The sequence below is a fragment of the Camponotus vicinus genome, unplaced genomic scaffold (assembly GCF_025532165.1).
Source record: "Camponotus vicinus isolate PSW18456_S1 unplaced genomic scaffold, iyCamVici1.0 SCAF_4, whole genome shotgun sequence".
Taxonomy (NCBI): domain Eukaryota; kingdom Metazoa; phylum Arthropoda; class Insecta; order Hymenoptera; family Formicidae; genus Camponotus; species Camponotus vicinus.
In genome coordinates, this window is record NW_028141976.1 from 24,043,541 (window position 1) to 24,063,950 (window position 20,410).

The 20,410-nt window shown below is 37.4% G+C and overlaps 1 protein-coding gene across 3 annotated transcripts in view; it reads left to right on the forward strand.

The window, feature by feature from the left end:
• Window positions 1-20,410, forward strand: part of LOC145969870 (uncharacterized) — a 132,046-nt gene that overhangs the window by 43,874 nt on the left and 67,762 nt on the right. For 2 of the 3 annotated variants that reach the window (XM_083096165.1, XM_083096166.1), the window contains exon 2: window positions 4,673-4,734. The exons of the other annotated variant lie outside the window; for it this stretch is intronic. The gene's annotated coding sequence lies outside the window, so the exon portion shown is untranslated. The remainder of the gene's footprint in view (window positions 1-4,672; window positions 4,735-20,410) is intronic. 3 annotated transcript variants of the gene reach the window in all.

The window sequence follows — 20,410 nt, forward strand, 5'->3', positions numbered from 1 at the left end:
AGTGAACCAAGAAGTGAACTTTCCGACTACGGATCGTTGAACTTTCGATCGTTTCTGCATGTGAAAAAAGATATAGTATACGCCTGATCAATCAGATAGACACACAAGTCAAGAAAGTTAGTTGTTAGACTCTCTAGCGGTTACTCAATTTTTTATACGTTACATATACGGGAAATTTATCGTCAATTTATCTGTCTCGTATAACAGGGCAAGCGTTTGATATTGTCGACAATGTCTTTTGCAATTGCATTATTCTTATTGATTATCCGCGGAGATGAGTTTGTGTCTTTTGTTCAATCAGTTTAATAGAGTGGAAAGAGCAGTTTATTATGTCTCTTGAAAAGATATTCAAATTTTAAATATAATTGCGAGAGAGAGAAAGGGAGAACAATGTTATGCAAAAATATGATAATCGGCCAAATTTATTAAAATGAGTTACACGCGTAATTGGATCGCCAAAGCGCGCACAATTCTGCATTTTAAACTCCATTTACCGAAAACTACGCGGCCGGGAGTGATTTAACTGATTTTTGCATAACACCGCCCAATCGACATGTCATTTCCAAAGTCGAATAAACTTTAACGCGACCGCTATTCCGAAACGTCGGTGAACAAATTTCCGAGATTGATCGACGCAAAACGCTCCATTCCAAACCCGACACATTTTGACTTCTCCGTAGAGAATATTTCCGCCCTTTCGATTTAACGGTATCTGTCATCAGCGACAGCTAGTACCTCCCTTTGTGAGCGCGCAACAATCAAAAAATTGGCAATCGTGGTTTGGGAAACTATCTCACCGCATGTCGATCTGCGACAGTTGGCGCAACGGCAGTTTACAATAAAAACGACAGATGAAAATGATTATTTCGCGGTGGTGGATTCATGGTCCGCTCGTTTCGAACCAATGTTGCGCTATCGCGGTCATAAATACGTCCACGTGAAGGAAGATAGTCGTCCGCTGGATGGTCACTCGACTTTGTAATTTTATCGCTTCGCGAAATAATTGGAGCAAGAGAGGAGAGAAGAGGACCGAGAGATAGAGAAAGGAAAAAGAGAGACGGAGACAGAGATTATTACATACAACGCGCGGAAAGTATCAAACTAAAGCGCTATTATACGACACAACTTCCGCAATATCGGGCATAAACACCGGTACGTGCAACGCCAAGTTATGCTGAAAGAAGAAGAGTGTAAGGCGTATCCTTAATTCCCGCGACTACGCAAACATTAGCTGCTCTTAAGTTTGCGCGCTGGGCGTCGAGTTGCACGGGTTGCGTACAAGTTACGCCTCGGGATATGTATGTATGTGTGTGTGTGTGTGTGTGTCGTGTACATGGAGGGAAAGGGGGGAGCGAGGAATTTGACATCGAATCGCGTGCACTTTGCTGGCGCGATGTAATATTCAGTTGCGGCAAGAATTCACTCGAAAGCAACGAGAGAACCGAGCCGGGCTCCCGCGAGCGAGGGAATTTGTTGTGTCGCGTTCGCACGCGACATTTGTCCTTTCTTTTTCACGGCCGCGCGGAGAAAGCGGAAGGATCTATGCACACGTGCACACACATCGGAAACAGAGAAGCGGCAAACAGTCCGCTAAATCTGTCACTTACATTTTTCACGTTTCAATTTAAAGCGCCGGTACACGTCACGTGTTGGAGTCGAATTTTATCGTAGAGAAAAAAAAAGGTTTTAATCTCTCCTTTCTTAGATGCAAAGGAAAATTGTCTCTACGCTAAAAAATTAAAGTTTGTTTATACAAACGTATTTATCGAAGAATTAGAATTAAACGCTGTAAAAAATTTGAAAAGAGGTATCTAGACAGATCTTACTCTTCTTGAAAAGTAATACTCGCATTATGTTTCATATAATTTTATTTGCCGTATTTTCTCGATATTTTTCAATTTCTTAATTTCCTTTAAAGCTACCTGTATACACGCCACACCCGCTCCGGGAATTACAAACTTGCCTTTCTTTCTCTTTCTCTTTCTCCGTATTTCCATTTCTCCCGCGTCTCCGTCTTTGCAACGCATTACCGTAATTGCGTAGTTTTCAACGGGATTATTACTCTGCCCGAGTTTTCCTTCTCTTCCGGAAGTATCCTACGATCGTTACGCGCGTAGGTACGCGTGACGGTTGTCGGAGACCGCAATAATAGCGGTCACACACCATCATAGATGCCGTTCCTCGATGGGGGGCGGGGATTTGGTCGCAACGATAATCTCCTCTTCACTATCCAAGAGACCCAACATGTTTTCAATCGGTTCTCGATTTTATAAGAGCAATTCGAATCGATCCGTTACGAGAGACCCGCATTTGCCAGAACACTGTTATTGGCGGCATTAATATGCAACATTATCATTGATAATATATTACTGATTGTGTACGGTATATGTATGTAATATCACCGATTGTAATTTCTCGTAATCATTTATACATCTGATTATATCGTAATCATTTACATATTAATTAGAATTAATGCATTTAATTATTAATGCCATGTTTAGGAATTGGAAGTAAAATAATGAATGTTTTATATGTTATCGATGTATAAGATACTGATAAAAGAAAAATCATTGATATAAAATATATATATGACATATTTTTACGATTATAGAATTTGGAAAAATTTAAATTAATACGTAATATTTGTGATAAGCAATGTTTGTTTAAAAAGATACATTTGAAGAATACATTTTCTTATACAAAATGTAAAGACATACTATGAATAAGCAACATTTTTGACCTACAAAATTAAAAATAAGGAATAAAGTTCCTCTCTCTCTGTGACAGAGAAATTTATTTACATCCGTTATTTTATGTCATTCTAAATAATTTCAATTAATTTGAGAGAGATGTTAATTTAAAATACACCATATGAGAGAGATGTTAATAAAAATACACCATTATATTTTGTGCGTTAATATTATAAAATTAAACGCGTATAGTTTTGGTGTTTATTCAAACTTTTCCATTTAAAAATGGAAACTTGCAGTTGATCCAATTCATAAAATAATATTGATTGTTGTAAAATAAAACCGGTTTTAATCATCATTTGATATCCCTCTTACTTTGATTGTTTACGCGGAGGAGAATAAATATTTTGCATTACGTTTTACATTTTATACAGCTTCATTCATCTCGTGAATATTATTTATTTAGCGAATTTTGCGGTGCGAGACGAGCACTCGGTGTTTCTTTTTTTTTTTTATTTTATAACAATCGTGAATAATTCATAGGTCCGAAGCACAGTGGTGAGATTATTCTTTTTTCTCCCACTTGTGTATACTAGTTTGGAGAGGAATTTTAAGCGGCTTTAGCACAAAACTGCGGATTTTCATACCGAGATACTTTTCGATCTTGAAACGACCCATTGTCGATCTTGGAGCGCGCCAGGCAAATCACGATCGGTGTCAAGGATTTCCACCGGAAAACCGATTGTCCCGACTAAGCCTAACCGGCGTGAAAAAAGTGCCGACATAGTTTTTTTCCTCAATACCGACGCCTTGTGTCGTCTTATATACGAAACGTTGGTAGGGAGACGAGAAAAATCTTCGAAGAAACGAAGGCCGACCTTCGAGCACGAACAGTCTCGCGGAATTTGCATGATCGTAAGTCTCTCGAGATCCCTGGAAATTAGGCCGAAATTTATACGCGTCTTGCCTTTGTTTTTTTAATATGACGGAACAAAAAAAGAATGTAACAGGGTCCGCCTTGCGCGCTTTAATCTGCACGCGAGGAGGGGAAACGACAGCGTAACTAAGTGGTTCGGAACATGTTTAACATTTAACTCTTTATACAGGATCTGTTAATATTCCTTTTATACAATATATTCTCCTTTATACCGCAATCTTTTTTGGCACATTGGGACGCAATTAATAAAATCATCCAGCATATCACGTGTCAACAATTTCAGAGATAACATTTTAAAATTATTCAGCTATTTAGTTGCATCTTTTTTCACATTTCTTCCCCTTGACACGTAAATGCACATATGTTTCTTTCTCGTAAAGTTGCGTATATAATTTTGATTTGAATGAAAAATTGGACCTAGTAAATATTAATGAATGTTAAACGCGTTGATGGTAAAAAGTGCAGCTTATTTTGCATTCGCCTCCCTCCCCTAATTATTACGTCACCGGGAGGACGCCGAAAGCTTAGATCGTCCAGGGAACGTTGCACGCAACGCGCACATAAGAATCGGCGCTACGTCATTACACGGTTCCACCTACTGACAGATTGCTTGCGTAGCCGGCACGGGCACCTGCTGTTCCATTTTTCCCGCCGATTCGCGCCGGGAACTATCATTTTCTTAACGATACCGAGCGGTACGTCGGAAATGGTATAGGGATGACCTTCCACTGAACGTTCGATATTTCGAAAACGGCAAACCGACGCTCGATGGTCGATTCATGAGAGACACGATGGGCTTTGCCCCATGATATTATCGGCTGTAAGAACGGGGTATAATACAAGAGAATAGATAGTCAAATGGCAGATGGGAAAAGATATCGGTGTTTTATCATCCATTAGGGTAACATTCCGTTTCGACCTAAGCACCTATTTCGTATCAAAGAATCGTTCAATCTTCGCATTTTCTTATTATTGAGCAGGATTGATAGGATACAGTCTTTCAACGTTTTTGTTTCTATAATGTTTGCAATATTTTTTGTTTTAGGTGTTGGTCTTTCACGTGGATTGGGATATTCACATAGCATTCAATCATCTTCTGCTGCTTCGGTTCGTATTAACTTTTTAATTTTTATTCTTAATATAACGTCATTGCAACGATATTAATGAAGAATATTGTAATTATCAAATTTTAATATTTTCCCAAACATTTTTTTATTTGTACAAGTTTTTTTTCAAAAGATTTTCATTAAATATTTAAGATTGATATAAAATTAATATGAAATAATTAATATAAAATGTTAAATAAATGTAAACTACATAAATTAAATAATACAATTTTAAATACGCTGCTGAAAAATAAAACAATATTGGAAAATAATATTGCATAATCGAAAACGCTCAGAAATTACAATGTTCTCAATTAATGCCATCGATTTATTAGCATCAATCAAAATTTGCTATGGATTAAATTGACGTGTAATGATAATTTAATATCCTCCAATTATATCGTCCAATGTTACGAGTTTTGTAAAACTACGCTTAAGGTAACGCAGAAGCGAGTTAGAAAACACTAGAGGTAGCGAAATCAAGATATTTCAATATCAAGCTTTAACATCGATGTTCCGACTTGGTGGGCGATAACTAGCGATCGTTCCCGGTGTTAAGCATCGATATCAACTATACACGCTCTCCCCTTTCATTCTATCGGGTATCTCCCGCGAGATAGCCGCAAGCTTCTCTCGGCACGGTTCGATTCCCCCCTAAATAATAATGTCTAGACGTCTTTACGCCTCGTCCTCGTGCGACGAATAGCTCTCGTGGTGAGAATAAAATTGGTCGTTTACGATAAACTCTGGGCTTTCTTTCTCTCGGTCTCCTGCCCTATTCCCTCACGCGTGTATCGCCTTTCTCAGAAACAAGCGATTCATTATTCCTCCGAATGAAACGCGAGGAGAATTTACGGTTTTACGGTGCGACGACAGAAGCCGATAAAAGCCAGAGGAGGGAAAGAGAGAGAGGGAGATGGACTTGAGTAGGTGCCTTTTTCGACGAACTGTTTAACGCGCGTCGAATAGGCTCGTAACGTGAGCGAGGTGGTCAGTGGACGATTTAATATAAGGTGTTTCACATGCATTTTCCTTTAGCATTTAATCAATATCGAATTGGGTTTTCGTAATACTTTCTTGTAATATTTTAAATGACGCTAAAAATCATAAGCGATTTTTTAGATTAAATTAAATTTATTTTTTAAATTAAAAATATTTCGCCCGATCAACCAAACTTTATTTCTAAATTGAGTCGAAGCAAATCTTATCACAGAGGAACTTCGCATTCGAGGTTGATCGACCTTATCACAGAGGAACTTCACATTCGAGGTCGATCGACCAGGGAATGGAAATTTGGAAATTGGAAAAAGATTTGACAAATAATGATGTGATTCTCCTCGATGTTCCTCGCTATAGAAAAAGTAATCAAGGAATATATCATATAACGGAAGAGAGAAGAGATAGAAATACGAGATACCGATTCTATCTTCGACTCGTAAAATTAGATATTTTATTTTCAGAAAAACGTCCATTATTCGCTCATAACTTGAATTTTATGTGCATTCCAATGATACAAATACAAGTTACATTAACTGTTGGTCATTCAAAACTTTTACATTCCACGAGAGGAGGAACGATTAGCGGTCTTTATAACATCTCATATTCTTACGTCTTCTTTTAGAATGCTTTTCGATTAGTCCGGGTCACCCTACGTGCACGCACATGTATTTGGGGCGATGTGTACACGTGGAACATGCGTAGGGCCTGCCTTCCGCTTTCCGATTGGCCATCATGGCTGCCATCGATTTTTCTCATGCGTATGTATGCATGTATCAAGATATGTAAATATGGTATATCGTACTATACACAACGCCTTGGCATTGTATCGTCGCTTGATACGTACCGAGGAAAGAGATCGTGAATTAGAGGGGAGGACTAACGTGTTCATCCGAAACGTATGTGTCCAACGCGACTCGTTTATATTTAAATGAACGGTTGATTTTATATTGTACCTTGAGCACGTCTCTTTTCTGGAGGCGCATCTCCTGGATGGATCCTGCGGTGCGCTTTCGATATACATGCATAGGATACAAAAAACGACTACCGGCCCTCGGAGTTTGAACGCGGTGTGAAAGACAGAGAGAGAACATTTTCATCCGCGAGGATGGACAAGAGTATTGTAACGCGCTTGAGCCAGCGCTCTCTTTTTCTGTTGGCTTTTGATTCACGATAAAGCCCAGAGCTCGGCAAGTCAAGCTAAACATTTAAATATTGAACGTTCGCCTCCCACGTGCCCGTCGGGGCGTAACTATCACGAGTTATTTTCGAAATTAACTCGCGGTACGCAAATCCGCTTCAAAAGTGCTCCTTTTTATCCTAAGTAAAAAACGAGTCATTTATTATTCAAACGTTGAATATATGATTATTCATTGTGTTGATAAATTTATTATCTTGATTATGAATAATAAATGCGTGTGTGGAATATATATTTTTTTAAAATTTTTAAAAAATTCTTCTCACGAGACCTCACAAGTAATACTCTTACCTATATATTTCAATTAAATTAAAAAATTAAAAAATTGTTAATAGAAAATTTTTATATTTTTACTCACGGCACCATTATTTGCGCGATATCTATCGTTTTGTTTCCTTCATCAAGTTGCTCGCCAAAGTTGTTACGTGAGCGAAGCAAGTTTAATTCGATGCGAGATAGATGGAAGGTAACTGAAAACAAGCGCGAGAACGTGGAGATTTAATACAGATGCTAAAAAATGGCTTCCCTTCCAGACCGGATCATCGGAGAATTGTTGGCCTGACAAGTAAAATTTTCAAATTGACGTGCAACAGTTCGGGCGTGCTAACGCGGTATTGTAGTCGCGAATACAATTGTCAAAGACAATTGCGTCGCGGGCGAGAACGACGATTGATTTATCGACGACATTAAATTCGAGAAATTATTTGACTCGAGCGTTCTGGCGCGCGGTTGGTGGAGGTGGTTGGTACCGGTGCCGTTCAAGTTGCGAGTGTCGAGATAGATGGGAAATTTATCAGAAGATTCAATTGTAGGAGGCGCCGTCGCGTTGATCGGGCTATCAATTTTAAACGCAATCCGCGCGATATAGATTCGAGAAATCGAATTCGAAACTCTGCCGACTTTAACCCAATATTTACACCGCCGTCCATTTATTAACGTTTCTAAATTGCGCGCTCATTATAAGTTCTTTTCTGGCACAATAGCGATATTTTTCTCGGAGATTTTTCGATCGATATCGCCGATATTTGAAGAATATTACTTCAATTACGTGTCGTGTCACGGTAAGATTCACCAATCAAGAATTGAGATTTTTTTAAAAGGCTTATAATTTCATAAACAAAATTTGCAAAACGATGCAAGTGCAAATTGCTTTTAGATAAAAAAATTTTAAAAAATCCTTGTATGTTTTTTTTTCTAATACTACAGAAATAAGAAAATAATCTACTATCTATTTTTAAAATTAGATAAAATTAAGTTCACTTATATTTTACAAAAGAGATATAAAACTATGATGAATATCCTTGGCACTCGTATCGAATATCCAGTCTATAATTTATAGGAATCCCCGGCAAATGTCCAATGAGCTCGCCGAAAATCCGCACATAAATCAATCTATAATAAAACAACTAGCGTTGCACATTTGTGAGATAAACGTTTATTTTTTTTTTATTTTTGTCATAAACTACCTTAATACTCAGAAATGCGCTATGGATGCATATATGAATTCATACATGGTTGTGCTTTCTTCATGACTGTGGAAGTGGTTAATGTAGTGTTTATCATCATCTCGGAAATTAATTAGCCTTTGAAGTCAAAGACAGCACACCCTACATTATTGAATCGATTATAGTCCGTTACCTCAGCAGCGTAGCAATTATATGACGGGTCGTTTGGATTCATTAACGAAGGACCTTTGCGAAACGTTGTTTGATAATCAAGCTGTTTGTTCAAAACTTTTAACTGCCTTTCGTATACAGGCTAAAGGTATATACACTTACTATGACAATACAAGATTTTATATTCTCTTTAATGACTTTGACTAAAATTGACTTTCTTTTTATGAAAATTTAAAGGACATGTAATTAAAGTAATATTTAATATAAAAAAATGTGTGTAAGATTTTTAAGATTTAAATTCTACATGTTTAAAAATAGATAATTTGCCGAGTTATTTTTCTTAATTATTTTTGAATCAAATTTATTTTAGAATCTGGATTAAAACTTAAAATGTTTAATTTAGTGTTATTTAATATTAAAAATTTTAAAATGGTTGCAAAACATGATTGAAAAGTTTCGTTAAGAAAAAATTATCTTTAATATTGAAAAATACTAGTAAAAATTATTGAAATAGATCTTATGAAACATCCTTTAAATATTTTCATTTTCGAATATATCTTGTTTTTTTAAAACATTTCTACCACTATTATTGATGACATATTTTAATATATAATTTGTCATTATTATAAAAGAAAATATGATAATATACAATTATACTATTTGTCGAATAATATAGGATACATGCATATCCCATCCATGAATAGTTGAATAATACAGTCGCTCTTTTCAAAAATAGAATAGGTATTCGATGTTTTATTCCCACATTTTGGGAAAAATAATTCTCTACCAACAGTTATTCACTTCCTCTCTCTCTTTCTCTCGCTTTTGTATGTAGAATGCATTCTCAAACCGCGACAAAATACGCATCCCCCTGAGCGAATGTACACGTTTCGCTCAACAACAGCTTCTTCGATTATGTAAACGGTGCGATAAATTACATGGGGTGTTTGTCATCTCAACATGACATGGCAAGGAACGAGATAGATACGCGATTAGCTCCTCAGCTCGCGAGTCTCTTTGCAAATCTCGAGAGGATTCTCTGTCATGTTCGCCTACAACACGACATGCATATACATACAGAAAGAGAAAGAGAGAGGAAAAGAGAAAGAGATGATACTTTTAATTAAAGTAAACCTGAGTATTTGCATAAGATTTAAAAATATAACTTTTTAACTTAAATTTTATTTCTTTCGATCTCAGAAGAAAAACTAATTTTTTAATTTAAAAATAATCTTTCTATTTTTAATCAAATGAAATTTTATTAAATATGAGTAGAAAAACATATAATTATAAAGTGTCTAGATTTAAAATAATGGTACAATTTGCAGAGAGAAAATATTTTAGAGAATGGAAATAATATTTCGAGATTACTTGTAGCTAATAATTGAATTGTTTATTGCAATACACAATTTCTCTTAAAGAAGAAAAAATTTAATACTTTTTTAAAATTCTCAAAAATTAAGGATAACTTCTGTCAAGTTTTTAGAAAAGTAAATTAGACTCTTGTATAGAATCATTCAGGTTATTAACGCTGCAGTTAGTTTTAAAATACCTTACTTTAGGATAGTGAATAAGTGGCGACGAAGGGGCAAACGACGCTAATCGCTCTTCTTAACGTAAAGCTCCTAGTGCGTTTATTTCAAGAGACAGCAACGAGGAGACAAGAGGGTGACGCATGGAGCCCGGCATTGTTCTACCTACTCGAGGCCTGACGACACGTCTAGGATGACTAAGCTGGCGCGGTATCGGGTACACTTTCACCTGTAGGTCCCTTTTATATTCAAGAAGAGCCGCGGACCGAAAGGGTGAGGGAGGGAGGACGGGGGAATCCGGATAATCTGAAAAATACATCGAACATCTCCCTCGAGAAAAACCGCCTGGATACTGACGCATACCTCTAGTAGTAACTCTAATTTCTTTCTTACAAACGATGCTCAAGCGATTTAGTGATTATGGTGTTTAGAATTATTGCTTTGAATATTTCTGACAGCTGGAAATTCTTTTGAGAATCTTCCCGAAAAATGCATTAAGAAACCTAAAAGTTTGGAATCTTTAGAGTCTCGAGTCTTGAGGTATTAGCCTCTATGAAACTATTAATATATTAATTAAAGAAGAATGCGATTATATTAATTTTACCAATGAAATTAATTGTATAATATCAATCGAATTACTCAAGTAGGCGTTTGACAGCTGTCAAGCGCAAGGTCGCCATTACGTTACACGCAAATGTATATCCGAGCAAATTTATTACCGTCTTGATCGGACACGATAAATTATCGTAATTATACGCGAGAACAATATTTAACGTAAAAATTTCCTCGAGCAAAAATTGATAAATGTTTCAATAATTATTTCAATGTCAAAAATCTCTTAATTGATCCGAGGAATTTTAGAACACAATTAACGCTAAGTATAGTGAAAGTTCATGATGCTATCTGTGATTAAGTTACACGAGAGATAATTTTAATGTCGATTTAATTCGAGCGCTATCGCGTGTTCTTATCTATGAAATTTTCAAAACGAGTGTGCTCGAGACTTTTCGAGAAATCCCACTTGTGACTAATATTCCAAATGATTCGTCGTATTTCTAAAACGACTCGGGACGCTCGTTAGTCCATCACCATGCATACCGCATACGTAGAAACGACGACGAGCAAGAAGAAGCAGACGGAGCCTTAGCGTATAGCGCTGCGAATGGGTCTTTAATTCGTGTCGAGGGACCATCGAAGTCTCGTTCCGACGACCGGACGTCTTTTCTCGTAGCTCGGGGGACCGCGAGCAAGAAACGCTCGCACCGGTCGAGCACCGAGCGAGCGATCATGATATAGCAAATGTTTGAAATGACTTCTAACAAGGGAAGGATCCCGACGGGTTGTGTACACACATAGACATTCACGTATATGCACTTGTACACGCGCACCTGTGTGCGCGCCTGGGTACCTTGATTGAGGGACGATGCAAAGGTCTGAAAGGCCAACGAAAGGGTAGACGTAGGAAACGAGAGAGATAGAGATGGACAGGTAGATAGATAGATGGACAGACGCAGATAGCGAGAGAGGGACGGAGAGAGAGGCAGAAATAGAGATAGAGAAAACGAGAAAAAATGTAGATGGGGAGACTCGTTGGTTTTTAATTGCTCTCTCTTTGATTGTATTTCCTTTTGCGACTGAATAGTCCACTCCAGGATCCACCGCGGCCTTTGATGGTCACGTATCGTGATTAGTGTCAAGTGGTCTTCGCGCTTGATCCGTACAGCCGCATTTTCATATGGGTAGCAGGTAGACGTAGAATGTGGGTGGCGGCGCGACGAGTATTAAAAATCCTGGCCTTTATCAAAAGGAAAAACGCGATGATTCTCGCATGAGCGAGCGATTTGCGTCTTATGAGCGAGCCACGTCAAAGTTCAGAAAATTCTCGATATTTTTGCCTTTGAATCTGCAAGAACGGATAAAATCGTTTCGCTCGAAGCGATATACCTCTTTACGCGAAGCCCACGCTTGCGTTAAAAAGCGCGGAAATCGTTCCTCTAGTTATTTTCGCTCGCTGTTAAAGCTGCGATAGCGACGTGGAGTCGGACAAGACCTCGAGCATTTTTATTCCCTGTATTCACCAATTTTTACAACAGTATACAATGGCATAATAATACTGATATAATAGTAATGATATAATGATATGCCCTCTGTACAATAGCGCTCTGCGTAACGCTTAACATACTAAATAACTAAATCCTTATACTAATGCGGAAATGTGGATGTGCGGTATTTCAAAAATAATGCACGAAACCATTTCTTGAAGTTGTAAACCGGGAAAATAGTTTCTCTCCCGACGAGAGCACGCTATCGATTTTGCAATAAGCTATAAAGTATAATCGCTCCCACGGCACTACTTACATGAAGCTACTGACATAAAATTTTTGGGAACTGAATACTACACATACAGAAACAAACAAGTAATATCAGCGCTCCGAAAAGAAAATGCCAAGTCCAACCGCTCCGTCGAGTGCAAATCCCGCGATATAGGCGGAAATATTTAATAAAGAATTACGTTCAGCGGATGCACAAAGCAGGCGTAGTCTGACCTCTTTAAATTACGCTCGATGCTGATACGGGCTTTTTTCCCTCTCTGTGACTTCATCAAATTTTGCAGTCGCGATAAAATGCATCGTACGCTTCTCTCTCTTTCTTTCTCTTGGCGCGATCGGTCCGGTAGATAATGAGAGGGAGAGAGAGAGAGAGAGAGGGAAGGAATAAGGACACGCGCGCTGAAGAAGTATTCGCGAGAAGGACGAAAGTAGGAAACGAATTACGACGAAGTGGCACTACGTCGAATTGATGCGGGATGAGAGAAAACGTAATTATTTGCGCGGCGCAGTCGAGTCGTAGCGATCGGGATGGAGACCGTCCCTCTTTCTCTCTCTCTCTCGATGCCCGACTCTGTATTATCCCGAGTCTAATCAATTGTCAGCGTGGGTAAACTACCGTTTGCGATTACGCTTGACGGCGCGATTCGTCAATGAGAAACTTTCCAGAGCTCGATTCCCTTATATTCCTGCTTCTCTACGCCGGAGCTTCTTTAAATTTCACGACGGATCGTGACTATCTCATCTCCGGAAGGATCTCTCAAAGGTATTGAACGATACCGTGACTGTACGTCGACGCAACTACCCACAGCATAAAAATTTTAGGGCAAGTTCGAGCACCCGATAACTCGAGAGTGGATTAAGCTAGTAATTTGTAAGACACGCCTTAAGTAAAGTTTCACATTCAAAGTGGATATTATTGATCTAATCCATTCTAGTTTCGAGGTCTCGCGTCATCGCGCATGTCCAAAATCTGCGTGCGTTTAAATTTTTCATATTTTCAATTTATTTCACAGTGTAATTTGTAAGATAAAAATATCACATAAGTTAGATTAAAAAATAAAATTAAAACCTTCCATTTTAAAAAATGCTGATCATCTTCGTCAATGTAAATCTCTCTCCTTTTTCTTCGTTCGAAAAATTGAATTTAATATTGAATTTCATATCATTTTCTTGATTAATTTCGACTAATTGAAGTGATATCGATATTTTTTCCTCGCAATTTCTATCGTATATTTACTTACTCTTGCTTTATATACTTTTTCTCTCATAGTTTTACAGCGGATAAAAATTTTTAACGATACAAGACGTTTGAAAGATAAATAATTATTCCGAATTGATCAGATTTACGTTGACAAAGAAGATTGGTGTTTTTCAAATAAAAAATTAAGTAGAATTATTTCCTTCTTTTTTCCGCGTTATTACTTTTCAATAAAATATTTAAAAACTTTTTGTTTATTTGCCTTTTAATATGAGATTTTGTTTAAATTTCTATTGCAAGGCATAGTGTGATAAGGTATTAAATATTTCAAACACTATATATATTACATTTATTAAATAAATATTACAATTAGTGTAGTAAAATATCAGTGTAGTAAAATGTCAAAACTTGAATTGTTCAATCCGCATCAGAATCCTATGAATCCGATGGATTTATGCTGGCTGGAGGTACGGTCACTCTTGAATACACAATTTCAAAATTCCGTTCACACCGAGTTCGTTCACACGGGTCTGCTCATCCGCACAGCATAAACGCACCTCTGCGCTATGCGGAATACGCGAAGAACGAAGTGAAACGTAATCGCACGCTTCGATGCTCGCGGGAAGATTGTTCCGATGAGAGAGACGAGGACAGAGGAAGAGAGAGAGAGAGAGAGAGAGGGACAGAGAAAGAATGCGGCAGGCGAGTTACACGATTACGCTCGTAGAGAGTATTACATCGTAGTACAAAATTAACGAGAGAGATTAAGTAGCCGCAAGTGAAGCGAAACATTGTTTCCATAAGCGAGCAAAGAGACGCGAAAGGCAGGAGCTCGAGGGGAATAGAGAGGGAGAGAGAAGGAGAGATCTCTTGGATTTCGACATTCGTCAAATTCGACGCGGACATCACAAATTGAAGCTGGAACAGACACGAGCGAGCAAGCGGCGCGGAAGTGATGGAAATCGCTGGAAATACGTGTAAGAATGTAGGATCGCGCGAGAAAAAGCGAGGGAATCCTTAGAAGAAACGAGGAGGTAGGACGGAAATTTTTCAGGAATTTATCGCGTACGGTCGCGCGCGGCTCGAACTTTCCATAAATTATACTTTCAGATCGATTTTTCTCGCGTATCGAACAAGCACTAAAGGCTGAATGCTATTATTCGTATTCTTCTCGTATTGAAAGTTACGTCAGTTACGTAAGCGAGGGAGAGGAGCGCGAAGCTCGATCTTTGATCATCTTTATGCGATGGCGCGTTCAATTAATCACCTCTGTTAAGCTAGCAGGACCAAATTAGCAAAATCAAATCAAACCTATCAAATTATTTAGTACCTATTTTGTACTAATTTGTACCACTAATAATAATTTTGTACCCTGTGCAATTTCGAAAAAAATCATGACACTGCCACCTTAATATTAAGTCAGCAGGACCACAATAAAAAAAAAGAAAAAAAGAAAATCAAGTACAGAAATATAACGGACTGAATTTGTACTAATTTGTACCATTAATAATAATTTTGTAACCTGTGCAATTTCGAAAAAAACCATAACACTGTCACCTTAATATTAAGCCAGCAGGACCACAATAAAAAAAAAAAGAAAAAAAGAAAATCAAGCACAGAAATACACTAAACTGAATTTGTACTAATTTGTACCATCAAAAAAAAACTTAATATATTCATCCCTTCTGCTTCAAACAACCCCCAAGTGAATTTAGCCCTATCAGTCTTAAGAATAAAGTACTCGTTCCCATTAGCAGAATCAATCGCTACTTGTACATTCGATGTGGCATAATTTGTACTACCAAAATATAAAGTTGTAGATTTTGTACCTTCGCCGATTATTCAAAAACTACCCCCGATCCTCATCAGTCTCAAGAGTAAAGTACTCGTTCCCATTAGCAGAATCAATCGCTACTTGCGCATTCGACGTGGCATAATTTGTACTATCAAAATATAGAGTTTTAGATTTTGTACCCTCGCCGATTATTCAAAAACTACCTCCGACCCTCATCAGTCTCAAAAGTAAAGTACTCGTTTCCATTATCAGAATCAATCGCTACTTGTGCATTCGATGTGGCATAATTTGTATTATCAAAATATAAATATACTTATTCGATATTTTATATACAGAATCATAAAAAAGAATAAGTTTTATTGCTGAATGTAATATTAAAAAAGAACAATACGGTATAAAAATTGAAACTTTATATTTATTGTTGAGACTGATGAGAGGGTAGTTTTTGAATAATCGGCGAGGGTACAAAATCTAAAACTTTATATTTTGATAGTACAAATTATGCTACGTCGAATGTGCAAGTAGCGATTGATTCTGCTAATGGGAACGAGTACTTTACTCTTGAGACTGATAGGGCTAAATTCAATTGGGGGTTGTTTGAAGCAGAAGGGATGAATATATTAAATCTTTTTTGATGGTACAAATTAGTACAAATTCAGTTTAGTGTATTTCTGTACTTGATTTTCTTTTTTTCTTTTCTTTTTTTTTTATTGTGGTCCTGCTGGCTTAATATTAAGGTGACAGTGTTATGGTTTTTTTCGAAATTGCACAGGTTACAAAATTATTATTAATGGTACAAATTACTACAAATTCAGTCCGTTATATTTCTGTACTTGATTTTCTTTTTTTCTTTTTTTTTATTGTGGTCCTGCTGGCTTAATATTAAGGTGGCAGTGTCACAGTTTTTTTCAAAATTGCACAAGGTACAAAATTATTATTAGTGGTACAAATTAGTACAAAATAGGTACTAAATAGTTTGATAGGTTTGATTTGATTTTGCTTATTTGATTCTGTTGGCTTAACAGAGGTCAATTAATCGCCAATCCCGTTGCGATGCTAAAATGTTGCTGCTTGCCAAACCGCTGTAATCATTACTGCAACGATCGCGGTAATTTACTAATCTATTTACGCCGATGCCAAATACAATCCCAATAATTTATCGATATCGGGTGCCCGCTTCGTGCTCGATAAATCTTTCAGGTTGCCAATACGCGCGATTTTCGCGTCGCTGCAAAATGAAATGCAAGAATCATCGTGTCTGAATCAAGAGGGTATACGAAACCCCCATACATTTCTGCCTGTACACGTCGTATATTTCACGTCGACGCTTCGAAAATCCCTTCCCGACTATTTCGTTTGATATCGCAAATCGTATGGTACACGGTTCTCCGGCAAATTTGCAGAGCTGGAAAAGATAGCCGCAAGATCAGAATGTGTCGATTTTATAAAGCGGGACAAATCGATAAGCGACAAGCTTGATGGAAATTGTGTAGCGACAATTATTGTATTTCATTTTATCGCTTTTTAGGATCTTTTCAGGATCTTTAAAAAAAGAAAAAGTTTATAAATAAATATTAAAGCAAGGTTTATATTAATTTCTATAAATTATATTAGTTTTCAATTTGCATTGTTTTTTAAATTAAATTAACTTGATGATCATTTATAAACTAGAAATTAATTAGAAATCACGCTAGAGATTGATATACGTGAAATGTGAAAATTCGAGATTTGCCACAAGTTCTTGTAGAGTAAACATAAAGAGCAAATCAAGATTTCGGATCTTCGAGAGTTGTTCCAGAATTTGGTTTTCAAGTAATGGCAAATATTGTGAGTAATTAGCAAATTCGATTAATGCTATTTCGTGATGTCAAAGTTGGTTATAACATTGCAGGAACGTAAATTTGAAAAGGAATAATGAAAGAGCTGTCAATATAAGAAAAAAATAAAGATCAGTATGCAAATTTAATATAAAATATAAAAGAATAAGGTAAAAAACAAATGAGAAAATTTTATTTAAAAAAATAACAAATTAGATATTTATTTATAATCCGACTTTGGAAGGCTGATAAATTATTGCTGAACGTAAATTGATCCTGGTTGATTAAAATGACGGGAAACGTAATCATACTGCTGTATGCGGAGGTTGCCAAGCGGTAGGAAAGGAGCTCACAGGTCAATCCGCCGCTGCGTTCATCAGCAACTTCAACGTTAATGCATCGAAGATATAGGCGAGTGGGGATCGATAGTGCGGCGTAAATCTCCCACGTAAATACACACGACCGAGTTAGCTGCCGACCCGAACGAGTGAACGAATATGAATTTCGAATAGGATATCTCGAATTTTCGCACGATCGACGTATTTCGGCTTCTATCGTGCCACCCAGTAGTTCCAGTTACCATTTCGTACGCGTAACAATTATACACGACGTATATAGGATAAAACATAGATAATGAAGCGTAAAAAGAATCGTGAATCTTTCACGACGACCGGTCACTAGGTCAAATTCTATAGTGGGCTAGACACGACGGCGTGAAATATCACATTGGTTACGGTAATCTTTAAAGGTTTCTATGGAGACTGAAACACAGGATATTGGCACAAAGAAGAGTAAGAAAGATCAAAAATGAGTCTGCGTGCCCGTCCCTTTCGGCACACAGACCCATTTTTGCTCCTTTTTCGACAAAGGGAGGAGAAAAGAACATGCAAAATGCTAGAAACCCGCGCGAAAAGAACACAGGATATTCCAGAAATTGAATGATAGATGGACATACGACGTTAGGTCTCGTGAATTTTGCACCGATGCCTTTCTCGGCGAAAATATCGCGACACTTCGATATTGCACTTTATATTTATATATTTGATGTTATGAATCATAAAATGAATTTTGTTATTAAAAATAATAAAAATTAAAAAATTTTGTTATTAAAAATAATAATTAAAAATAAAAATTAAATTTTATACATTCACATTAATATACAGTTAATTATTATTCAAAAAATGTAGATTTAATTCCGTAAATATAAAAATGATCGAATACATCTTGCCATTTGTCGTTTCTTCATTTAGTCTGTACTTTAACCAGTTTAACCTTCTAATTGATTTTTCGTCTCGATGCATAATTTCTGCCTTCTCGTTAGCTATCTAATCATCTCGTTATTTTTCTGGTACAGCGTCCAAACGAGCGAGCCTTCGACGCGCTTCTCGATCCGAATCGCTCGAGACTTGGAGCGAGACGAGCTCGGACGATGACATTTGCGCGCGTTTATCGCGATAGACAATCCTCTCGGAGACAGATTATGTCGTTAAATCGTTGGCGGTCGGTCGACTGGACTGATCGGGAGGGAGGACGGTCGAGTTAAGAAAATTTAGTGGCTGCCAACTTTATTAGGCGCGATTATATTAGGCCGCACGGCAGTGATTTATTCAGTCGCTCGCTTCGGCCTGGTCGATTACGTACGCACGCATCGCGCGTTGTGTGCGTGCGGGCCCGGGACGTGCCATATGGCGAGAAACGCGGTAAATCATTCCTTGTTAACCGTACGCGGACTTTAAGCTCGTTATAAAGCGAAGTTCAAACTTTTTAAGTATGCAAAATGCTCGCGAGCAAAAAGGCGTCGCGTCGCGTAGCATCGTCGCTACTGATACAACTATGACGATGATCGGCTGCTGCTGCTGCTGCTACCGCTGCCTCTCTTCCTCTTCTTGCGGGCTTCTCGAACCGAACGATACTTTGTCGAGCGCACTTTTCAACTTCTTACACAAGCCGTTTGCAAACTCCCCCGCGTTATTTACAGATGTACGTGTTAACGATGCGCCCTGTAATTCATATCGCCGTGAAATCCGCTCGATCTAACGAGAAAAGTATTTTTCATCTAATTGTGTGAAAGTATCCTCTCGCGCTTTGTTTTTGTTTAAGATGGGGGAAATGGAACAAATTAAAAAGTAAAAGATGTTTTTGAGAAATTTATTTATAATTTTAATATAAATTTGAGATACATATTTCCAAATTTGAAATATGTTTATAATATTTTAATTATTATTTTATAAAATAGTTTATACAATGATTCACTGATGATTCACTGATGATTCAAATGAGTAATAAATACTAATTAAATAATACAACTATCCGAAACGTTAGTTAACAAAGCGAACGTGAAATAAGATTTGCATGAAAGCATTGTGTCAGCAATGCCAAAATATTTTTGGCACATTACCAAGGGAGGGATTTCCAACGTTTGCCAACACGATTGCATTACATTGTAAATGTAGAGAATTTCTGTTATGTTCTTATACATCAATAGTATGAATCTTTATACGAGAAAATAGATGTACTACATTTCCGTCTTCGATTCCGTCCACGTATTTGATTATCGACATGCATGTCTCTCTTTAAATGCGCAAGAACGTGACAATATTTGTCAATATTCTACAGAGATAGGCTCGCTGAAAAGTTGGAGCGTTTCAGGTATGCAAACCGATGAATTCAGCAGTCGTTAAATCGATTATCGTACTTTTTATGCGTATAACTTATAGGTTAATCGATTAAAAAAATCCCACACAGCGTGCAGCGTTTGAAAAACGAGAGAAGCAAAAGGCGAGGCAATTAAACATTCCAATGAAAGAATTGCAAAAATGACGAAGAAACGGTTAAGAAGATTTTTTTATCGGTCGTATAAAACGATATAACTCCAGCAGAAATAAAAAATGATAATCTTTCCACTTTCTTCTTGCCGTTTTCTTTTCCTTTAGCCCGCCTAAGATCGATATAAATACCTTATCGGTATCTCTCCTGTAATATACCAGTAATGAGTAAAACATCGATATCATCCTCCTTCGCCACGCTCCTTTATTCGCGGGTTAATTGGTGAGCGATGCAGACGAGGTTCTACGATACTCTCGTCATTCCCGTTGATCCATCGTTCTCTTCCCCCTTCGACCCACGCTTAACGGAACGAGAAAGGATCGAAGGAGATATCCTCCGCGCGTTGCTACGGCATCTATAATGAGCGGC